Consider the following 11,624-nt stretch of genomic DNA (forward strand, 5'->3'; position numbering starts at 1 on the left):
TTCTCTGACTGATAAACTTTGATTTGTTCACCAACATTATCTAAAATGCTATGATTAATTCTGATGCCACATTCCCAGAGAAAAAGCTGAGGGGGCGAATTTTGTGTGAAATACAGTGGGTAAAACAGAAAGGAGTTACAAGATATGAAATAGTGATTTTTATGAGCTGGTGAATCAGCATATATGCTGATTTTTCTTCTTTTCTTTCTTTTTTTGTTTTTTTTGAGACAGTGGCTTGCTCTGTTGCCGAGGCTGAGGCTGGAGTGCAGTGGTGCAATCATGGCTTACTGTAGCCTTGACCTCCCTGGCTCAAGCAATCCTCCCACCTCAGCCTCCTGAGTAGCTGGAACCACAGGCGTGTGCCACCACATCTGAATAATTTCTTTTTTATTTTTTGTAAAGATGGGGTCTCACTATGATGCCCAGGCTTATGTTAACTTTTATTTAATATTTTTGTTGTTGAAGATGAACTTGCTTCCTTCAGAGCACAATTTCTTCTCTCGTGGTCAGACGTTTAGTGAAGAGACCAGCTGGTGTTTGGGACATCAGAGTCTACTAACATTCCCAGAAAAGTCATGCTGTGCTTTAATATTACTTACTTTTACTGAAGAATAAAACTTGATATGGGAGAAAATCTGTAAAAGAGTTTGTAGAGAAAAACTCTCCCACACAATGCGTGTTACTTCATTCTCACCGGAGACTGGGTAATTTACAAAGAAAAGAGGTTTAATTGACTCACAGTTATGCATGAATAGGGAGGCCTCAGGAAACTTACAGTCATGGCAGAAGGGGAAGAAAGGCACCTTCTTCACAGTGAGGCAGGAAGAAGGGTCGAGCAAAGGGGGAAAAGCCCCTTATAAAATGATCAGATCTCCTGAGAACTCACTCACTATCACAAGAGCAGCATGAAAGTAACCATCCCCACGATTCAGTTACCTCCCATTGGGTTCCTCCATGACACATGGGGATTATGGAAACTACAATTCAAGATGAGATTTGGGTGTGGACACAGCCAAACCCTGTTTTCCCTCTGCTCTCACAGCACCACAGCAATCATCAACACAGAAGACTTCCATGACCAAAGCAGTCGAGTGTTTTTTTTTTTCTGAGTCTCACTCTGTCACCCAGGCTGGAGTGTGGTGGTGCAATCTTGGCTCACTGCAACCTCTGCCTTCCAGGTTTGAGCAATTCTCCTGCCTCAGCCTCCCGACTAGCTGGGATTACAGGCATGCGTCACCATACCTAGCTTATTTTTGTATTTTTAGTAGAGATGGGGCTTCCCCATGTTGACCAGGCTGGTCTCGAACTCCTGATCTTGGGTGATACTCCTGCCTCGGCCTCCAAAAGTAGGAGTGGGATTTTTTCCCCACACCTAAGCAGCAGACACCAGTTGGGTGTCCTCCAATTTCATTCTGACACCATTTCCCTGGAGATAGCATCAGAGCCTACAGGTTGAGGGCTTAGTCCCAGAAGACCACCTCCTCCTTACACCCAGTCACAACTCCAGGCCTCTGGAACTTCTGACTGACTGGCTTCAAGTTGGGGTTCTCACCTCTTTGGAACTTCAAGGTGGGGCTCCCACCTCTTTCGAATTAATCAATTTCTTTGAGTTTGATTAATTTGCTAGAGTGGCTCACAGAACTCAGGGAAAACACTTATGTTTGCTGGTTTATTGTAAAGGACATTACAAATGATACAGATGAAGACATGTATACCTTCATAAGGGAAGGTATGTGGGAAGGGGCACGCAGCTTCCATGCCCTCTGGGGGCACGCCAGCCTTCAGGAACCTCCACGTGTTCAGCTATGTGGAAACTTTCTGAACCCAGTGCCCACGGGTTTTCATGGACACTTCAAGACAAGCATTCCTTCCCTCAGTGTATAGGGTGGGACCTTCTCTGCAGACGGTCTTAAGATGGGGTACAGATAAGAGTTCTGCCTTGGGGCAGGTGAAAAGAGGGAAGAAGGTCAGAGAAATTCTGTTTTCTGAGGCCTGACATACCCAAAGTTATAACAAAAGACTGTAAGAAGGGCTATGGGAGTTGTAAGCCAGAAACCATGGACAAAAACCAATATAGATAATAATACCACAGTTTGCTAAGATGATAAATGATTATCACAACTGGCAAGGTGAGTGATACATGATACATAAGGGGCATAGATAAATGCTTTTAAGGAGTTAAAAAAAAATCACATTTTTTGTGCATCCTTTATATTAAAAGAACTTTGTTAAACATTTTTTAACCATGTAGAAAAAAAAAAATCCCACATAACCTGTCTTGTTTATTTCTGTAACCAAGATCACGTTTATTTCCTCTGAATGTGCCTTATGACATTGTCTCTCTTTGCTTTTGTATCTCAGGGTTTATTTGGGGTAAGTGATGATGGGGAGTCAAAAAGACCATTTGTCCTGGGAGTTTCATTCAAAAAGTGTTTTAAATTTAGACTTCATTATTTTCAAATGGAATAGAGACATAAACAATGCTATTCTGTAAACTAGTATTTTTGCATTTCTTTACTTTTAAAAAATGCATTAAGAGTCTCAAAACTGAAATATCTCTTGACTGGTGAGAAGCACTGCTTTTCTTTGAATCAGAATTTTCCTTCCTTGCTTTTATTACCATCTCTCAAAATCAGATCCATCTTTTATAAGCCATAAAGAAGACTTTAGATATATATATATCTATATAGATACATATATGTATGTGTATATACATACATCTATATATAGATACATATATACATATATAGATATAGATACACATATACATACATCTGTATAGACAGATACATATATTTATATATCTATATATGTATCTATATGTACATATGTATCTCTATATAGATATATACATATATCTATATAGATGTATGTATATATCTATATCTACATATATGTATCTATCTATATAGATGTATGTATATATGTATCTATCTATATCTGTGTGTAGATGGATTTGATTTTGAGACATGGTAATAAAAGTTGTGTGTGTGTGTGTGTGTGTGTGTGTGTATATTCCTTTTTTTTTTTTTGAGACAGAGGCTCACTCTATTACCCAGGCTGAAGTGCAGTGGTGCAATCTCAGCTCACTGCAGCCTCCACCTCCTGGGCTCAAGTGATCCTCCTCTCTCAGCCTCCAGAATAGCTGGGACCACAGGCGCATGCCACCACACCCAGCTAATTTTTGTATTTTTTGTAGAGATGGGGTTTTGCCATGTTGGCCAAGCTGGTCTTGAACTCCTGAGCTCAAGTGATCTGTCCACCTTAGCCTCCCAAAGTGCTGGGATTACAGGTATGAACCACCACACCCGGCCTGATCAGGCTGGGTCTAGTCTTTATACTAGTCTGTAGGCTTCGTGTGCACAAGGGCCTTGTCTTATTCTCCCATGTGTTAGATGTCACTTAGAAACTTAAAAAAAATTCTTTTTGAATGGAGGACTATGATAACTCCATTTCTGGAGAGGGATGTTTAAATTAGATTTTATTATTTTCTCTGTTTCTCTGTTTCTTTCTCTGTCTCTATCTCTATTGTTTTTTTCTCTGTCTCTGTCTTTATTATTTTCTATCTCTCTTGTATGCATAAAACAGTTTTTCCAGGATTGGATTAGGTATTCTATACATTTGCAAAGATTTTAATTCTTATAGCCCCTTTAATATAAGCCTAATTTAATGTGAAAGCTCAAAAACTCTCTGCTTAACTAGAAAATCCTTCCTCTGGACATACTCAGGGCCACTTGCAATGTGATTAGTGACATCCTTCTTTAGTGGCAGAAGAAAAAAAACATTCCCTGGAACTCTCAAAGGTCATTAAACAAATGTCCAATTATTGTCTAGATGACGTTTGGCAATATCACTACCAGATGGCTTTATTCTGGTTATCTTCCAAATTTTATATCTCTACTCCCATTTCTCTTTATGGGGTTCTTTCTGTAGTTAACAGCAATTATGTTTCTAGGAAATCTACATCACAGAACATATTGGTCTTGAGTTGGTTTCCTCAAGACTGTAGTTCTCTCTCTACATATGTGCAAATGAGACAGGGTCTTACTTCATTGCCCAGTCTGGTGACAAACTCCTGGGCTCACATAATCCTCCTGCCTCAGTCTCCCAAAATGTTGGGATTACAGGTGTGAGCCACTGTATGGAAGTGTTGGAGTGTGTGGGAAATAAAGTAAATGAAAAAAAAATTTGTACAAGAAAGTAAATGCAGTCATGATACTCCACTTGATTCAACCGTGATGAATACTTACATAATTATAAGAATGAAACCTCTGTGTTTGAGTTTAAACGAGACAGAAAGAGAAGGAGAGAGAGAATTATATTGGGAGGAATAGAAGAAGGGGAAGATGGTGCATGAAATCATTTACCATATTGGAAAGTTAGTAAATAACTAAAATGTGATGAACTGAGAGATAGTGATACATACATATTATTTAGAGTTTTAAAAGTAATATTATAGAAATGTTAAAACTGCAAGTAGGACAAGAAAGTTGGCAGGCAAGGAGAACTTGGAGCTATTATTTTGTTATTGTTATAAGCCTTTTAGCTCCTCATAAACCTAAAAAAATTTTGTAAACATAATACTCTGATTAAAAATTAGTATTAATTCAAAAATTAGCCAGGCGTGGTGGTGCATGCCTATAGTCCCAGCTACTCAGGAGGCTGAAGCAGAAGAATCTCTTGAATCTGGGAGGCGGAGGTTGCAGTGAACCACGATTGTGCCAGCAGTGAGCCGAGATTGCGCCACTGCACTCCAGCCTGAGTGACACAGTGAGACTCCATCTCAAACAAACAAACAAAAATTAGTACTAATTAAAACAATCTATTGAGGAAAAGTTCTGTGTATAATTTTTTGTTTTGCTTAGTTTCAAGTCAGTTCTACCTAAAAAAGATGGTGGTAGAAATTTAGCAGTTGTCCTTAGAATTTAGATATAAAGATACATTGGATAATTAAAAGTAAAAACTAAAATTCCTAGGAAAGTCAATTCACAGTGGCTAAGAGCCACCATATACTTTTCATACTATTTAACAGGTGTATTAGTCTGTTCTTATACCGCTTATAAAGACATACCCAAGACTGGGTAATTTATGAAGGAAAGAGGTTTAATGGACTCACAGTTCCATATGACTGGGGAGGCTTTACAATCATGGCAGAAGGCAAAGGAGAAGCAAATCATATCTTACATGGTGGCAGGCAAGAGAGCTTGTGTAGAGGAACTCCCCTTTATAAAACCATCAGATCTCATGAGACTTACTCACTATCATGAGAACAGCTTGGGAAAGACCTGCCCCCGTGATTCATTTATCTCCCACCAGGCCCTTCCCATGACCTATGGCAATTATGGGAGCTACAATGCAAGATGAGATATGGGTGGGGACATAACCAAACCATATCAACAAGATACACTAAAATGATCAAAATTCCTATATAACAGATAGCATATTATAACTAGAGAGGATCCTAGAAGTCCTTATATATTTTACCATTTTTTAAAGACATTTTCCAGCTTGGCATGGTGGCTTATACCTATAATCCCAGCACTTTGGGAGGATGAGGTGGGAGGATCACTTGAGCCCAGGAGTTCGAGACAAGCCTGAGTAACACAGTGAGACATCATCTTGTAAAAAAAAAAAAAAAAAAGACATTTTATATTGAAGAAACATCCTATTACCTTGAAAAAAAAAGTGAATCATATTTTGTTTTATAGACAGAAATTGATTACATGAAGAATCAAGTGGTTTGTTAAAAATACTGCTGTTTAAAAAAATAACTTAAGTTATAGAAAGTTACTATTTCATCAGTTAGTTTTGTCAAAGTCAAATAAAAACGTAGAGACAAATCTATAAACAAAAGGTTTAATTTGAGAAAATAGAATGGCCATTTGTGATATATACACAGACTGGTGTGGTTTTTAGTATGTCTGAAGAACAAAGAGAAGGTTGAGTGTTTTATTAGAAAAAGAAATGCTACATGTTGTTTTGTAAGAAAGCTCACTGGCAGTAGTGAAGTTTCTGGGAGCTGACGAGCTCTGTTTGGTGAATGATGGCAGTAGGAAAAACTAATCTTAGAGTCATGGCAGGTCATTTAGGTAGCTGCTAGGTAAAAATGGTCTTACATTGCAGCAGGCCATTTCAGCAGCTGAGCTTGCAGGATAATTCTTGAAGCAGGTGTTTTGTACCCTGAGAGCTTTTTCCCCTCGTTCCTCGATTCCAATCCATTTGGGTATGACAAAAATAACTCAATTCATACCATCAGTTTTCAGTTTATTCTATATTATGAAACATTAGGTTTAATTTGTTAATATATGAGCTGCTCTTATAAAAGGATCCTATTTTAGTGATCTGGTAATTAGGGCTTTCTTTTCAAGCTGTACTTGGGCTCTTGGATCACAGTGAGTAGCATGCCAACACCAAGGACATAGCTCTTTGGAAAGCCTTTCATTTAAAATATTTTCTTTCCTTTTTTGTAGGCTGAATCAGGAAGCTGTTTCTGGTCTACAAATGAAGTGTTGTCATGTTCACATCCAGCCAGCTGGGGGTCTGAAGGAGAGTGTACAATCTGTGAGAAGACTGTGTGTGCTACTCTGCAAATTGCAGATAATTACTCTTAACAGAGAAGTGCTTTGAAGTTGCTGCATGAAGTCAGTGTAAAGTGTTATGAAGCACCCACATGAAAGGAGTCCTTTGTTCATTACTTCTGTACTCACAGAGGGGTTGACTGCATTGGGTTATTCATCTTCTTTCCCTATGGAAACTGACTGTGGAGTTCTGTGCCAGGCCCAGCATGCATCTTCTTCCCGGGCTGCTAGATTTCACAGAATGTTAAATAAAATCTGCTTTTATTTGCCCATAACTGCTCTTCTGTGGGTTTACACAGAAATAAGACCTGTTAAAAATGAATTACTTTTTAGAAAACTAGCACAGTTTAAAACCCTTAGAGCACTTGGGGCAAACTGAACTTAGTATGCTGGCGATGGCTGAAAAATGCTGAAAAATAAAGCAGAGAGCAAAGGCCAGAAGCTCCTCTCAACGCGGAAGGTTTTGAGAGCAAAGCAGTCCTACAGTTCAGTTTTGCACACACCCAAACTCGCCCTTCTCTGGAAGTTAAAAGGTTCTTGGAGAAATAAATAAATAAAATTCCAAATTTGTTACATCGATGGTCTGAAAGAGATGGGAAAAAAGTCTTGGGGTATATTTTATATGAAGGCAATACCTGATCTTCTAAGAAATACCTTCTGAAGAAACTGGTTAAAAATTAAGACCCCATTGAGGCTGTAGTCTTAGTTACCTTGCTGCCAGAGCGGCAGGCTAAAGGTCACTAGCCTGTAGTCAGTCATGTTTGTATGCACCCATTTTCCACTCAATGACAAAGGGATTCAAGCTTAGGTTCTGGGTATCAATTTGCAAATGCATCCATCTGCTTTTCCTAATTTCTCTACTTCATTCCTCCCTTTCCCCTTTCCATTTTTTTTTTCCTGCAGTTTATTTGCTCTACCTAACACTGACTTTAAACTAGAAAAAGCATTTTATTGCTTTCGGATTCTTTCAGACATATTCTTCTTGCCTCTGTAATGAAATGGAACACTTTTCTGATGGCAAGACACATGCCTTTTTTTTTGGCCCAGTACCCCAGTATTAAATCATTAATTTTTATATTCATTTTCTGTTACTGCTTAGTACACCTGGCACATGGTAGGGTGTCCACACATAATTCATTATCCAAAGTGAGACACTTTTGGGAGCAAAAGGGTATGCAGTTAGTAGTTACACTAAGACACCAGGTGCAAATTGAAATGTAAGTTCAGTTTATCGATAAACATTTGTGAAATATAATTTATTTCTTTGGTGATATCCTACCCATTATAATTAACTTGTACCTTTCTAATCTCAGGAATCTTCTTACAGGTGCTTGAATAACTTCTTTCCTTCTTAGATCCTTTTTGTTTTTTCCTGAGATTTTTACTCTTTGTCGAGACAGGCTCTTACTCTGTAACCAGGTTGGTGTACAGTGGTGTAGTCATAGCTAACTGCAGCCTTGATCTCCCAGGTTCAAGGGATCCTCCCACCTCAGACTCCTGAGTAGCTGGGACTATTAGTGTGTGCCATCATGCTTGGCTGTTTTTTTTTTTTTTTTTTTAGTAGGTATGAGGATTTGTTATGTTGCCCAGGCTGGTCTTGAACTCCAAAGCTCAAGTGATCTTTTTGCCTTGGTCTCCCAAAGTGTTGGGATTAGAGGAGTGAACCACCTTGCCTGACCAAGATTGTACTTTCTAAAACCACATTACATGACTCATGACTTATCACAGGCCTGGAGGCCTAGGAGAGAGGAATGGCTTCATGAGCCAGGCTCAGGGCCGCTCCTCTATGCAGCCTTGGGACACAGCTCCCTGCATCCTGGCCTCTCCAGCTTCAGCCATGGCTCCAAGAGGCCCAGATATAGCTTGGCTGCTGCTTAAGAGAGTGCAAGTGATTAGCCTTGGTGGCTTCCTCATGGTATTAAGCTGGCTGATGCACAGAGTACAAGAGTTGAGGCTTGGGAGCCTCTGCCTAGATTTCAGAGGATGTATCTGAAATGTATGGAAGAGCCTGGATATTTAGGCAGAAGACCACAGCAGGGGTGGAGCCCTCTTGGAGAACCTCTACTAGGGAAGTGCAGAGGGAAAATGTGAGGTTGGTGGCCCCACAGAGTTCCCACTGGGGCACTGCCTATTGGAGCTGTGAGAAGAGGGCCACCCTCCTCCAGACCCCAGAATGGTAAATCCACTGGCAGCTTGCACCATGTGCCTGGAAAAGCTGCAGGCACTCAAAGCTAGACCTTGAGAGCAGCTGCTGGGGCTGAACGCTGCAAAGGCCTTGGGAGCCCACACATTGCATCACTGTGTCCTGGACTGGAGTCACAGGAGATTATTTTGAAGCTTTAATTTTTAATAACTGTGGGGCAGTCATTACTTTTTTTAATATAATTTTTTTTACATAAAAGTCCAGCTCCCCCTCTACCTTCCACTGTGATTATATGTTTCCTGAGGCCTCCCCACCCATTTGAACTGTGAGTCAATTAAACCTCCTCCTTTCTTTATAAATTACCCAGTCTCAGGTAGTATCTTTATAGCAGTGTGAAAACAGACTAATACAGAAAATTGTTACCAGGAGTGGAGTGCTTCTATACAGATAATCTGGAAATGTGGACGTGACTTTGGAACTGGGTGTTGAGCAGAGGTTGGAAGAGTTTGGAGGGCTTAGAAGAAGATAGAAAGATGTGGGAAAGTTTGGAACTTCCTAGAGACTTGTTGAATGATTTTGACCAAAATGCTGATAGTAATATGGACAATGAAGTCTAGGCTGAGGTGGTCTCAGATACATGTGAGGAACTTATTGGGAACTGGAGCAAAGGTCACTCTTGCTATGCTTTAGCAAAGAGAGTGGCAGCATTTTGCCCCTGTCCTGGAGATCTGTGGAACTTTGAACTTGAGAGAGATGATTTTGGGTATCTGGTAGAAGAAATTTTCTTTGTTTTTCTTTTCTTTTCTTTTTTTTTTTTTTGTGGAGACAGAGTCTTGTTCTGTCACCTAGGCTGGAGTGCAGTGGTATGATCTTGGCTCACTGCAACCTCCACCTCCCAGGTTCAAGCAATTCCTGTGCCTCAGCCCCTCCAGCAGTTGGGACTACAGGTGTGTGCCACCAAGTCTGGCTAATTTTTTGTATTTTTAGTAGGGACGGAGTTTCACCATGTTGCCCAGGCTGGTCTCGAACTCCTGAGCACAGGAAATCCACCCACCTTGGCTTCCCAAAGTACTAGGATTACAGGTGCGAGCCATTGTGCTCAGCCCGGCAGAAGAAATTTCTAAGCAGCAAAACATTCAAGAAGTGACCTGGCTTATTCTGAAAGCATTCAATTATATACATTCACAAAGAGACGGCATGAAATTGGAACTTGTGTTTAAAAGAGAAACAGAGCATAAAGGCTTGGAATATTTGCAGCCTGACCATGTGGTAGAAAAGGAAAAACCATTTTCTGGGGAAGAATTTAAGCTGGCTGCCGAAATTTGCATAAGTAACCGAGGAGCTGAATGTTAATAGCCAAGACAATAAGGAAAATGCCTTCAGGGCATGTCAAAGATCTTCAAGGCAGCCCCTCCCATCACAGGCCTGGAGGCCTACCAGGAAAAAAAATAGCTTTGTGGGCTGGGCCCACACTGCTCTGTGCAACTTTGGGACTTTGTGCCCTGAATACCAGCTGCTCCAGCTGTAGCTGTGACTAAAAGGGACCAAGGTACAGCTCAGGCTGTTGCTTCAGAGGGTGCAAGCCTCAACCCTTGGCAACTTTAATGTTGTGTTTGGCTTGCAGTATGCAGAAGACAAGAGTTGAGCTTTGGAAGCCTCCTAGATTTCAGAAGATGTGTGAAAATGCCTGGATGGTCCTCATGAAGAACCTCTGTGGAAGAGAAATGTGTGGTTGGAGCCCTCACAGAGAGTCCCCTCTGGGGCACTGCTGGAGCTGTGAGAAGAGGGCCATCATCCTCCAGACCCCAGCACTGTAGATCCACTGATAGCTTGCACCATGCCCCTGGAAAAGCTGCAGGCACTCAATGCCAGTTTATGAAAGCGGTCGCAGGGCCTGTACCCTGCTGAGGCACAGGGGTGGAGCTGCCAAAGGCCACGGGAGTCCTACCCTTGCATCTGTGTGCCCTAGATGTGAGACATGGAGTTAAAGTGAATTTTGGAGCTTTAAGATTTAATGACTTCCCAGCCAGGTTTTGAACTTGTATGAGGCCTGTGGCCCCTTTGTTTTGACCAATTTCTCCCATTTGGGAACATTTACCCAATGCCTGTACTCCCATTGTATCTTGCAAGTAATTAACTTGCTTTTGATTTTACAGGCCTCTGTAAAGATACTACCTGAGACTAGGTAATTTATAAAGAAAAGAGGTTTAGGCCGGGCGCAGTGGCTCAAGCCTGTAATCCCACCACTTTGGGAGGCCGAGACGGGCGGATCACGAGGTCAGGAGATCAAGACCATCCTGGCTAACACGGTGAAACCCCATCTCTACTAAAAAAATACAGAAAACTAGCTGGGCGAGGTGGCGGGTGCCTGTAGTCCCAGCTACTCGGGAGGCTGAGGCAGGAGAATGGCGTAAACCCGGGAGGCGGACCTTGCAGTGAGCTGAGATCCAGCCACTGCACTCCAGCCTGGGCGACAGAGTGACACTCCATCTCAAAAAAAAAAAAAAAAGAAAAGAGGTTTAATTGACTTACAGTTCCACATGGCTGAGGAGGCTTCAGGAAATTTACAATCATGGCAGAAGGTGAAGGAGAAGCAAGAAGCATCTTACATGGCAGCAGGAGAGAGAGAGAGTAAGGAAGTGCAACCCTTTTTGTTTTTTTTTTTTTTGAGACAGAGTCTTGCTCTGTCACCTAGGATGGAGTGCAATGGTGTGATCTTGGCTTACTGCAACCTCTGCCTCTTGGGTTCAAGCAATTCTCCTGCCTCAGCCTCCCAAGTAGCTGTGACCACAGGTGTGTACCACCACGCCTGGCTAATGTAATTTTAGTAGAGATGGGGTTTCACCATGTTGGCCAGCCTGGTCTTGAACTCCTGACCTGTGACCCACCTGCCTCGGCCTTCC

This window comes from Papio anubis, chromosome 1, assembly GCF_008728515.1.
Source record: "Papio anubis isolate 15944 chromosome 1, Panubis1.0, whole genome shotgun sequence".
In the NCBI taxonomy this organism is placed as follows: domain Eukaryota; kingdom Metazoa; phylum Chordata; class Mammalia; order Primates; family Cercopithecidae; genus Papio; species Papio anubis.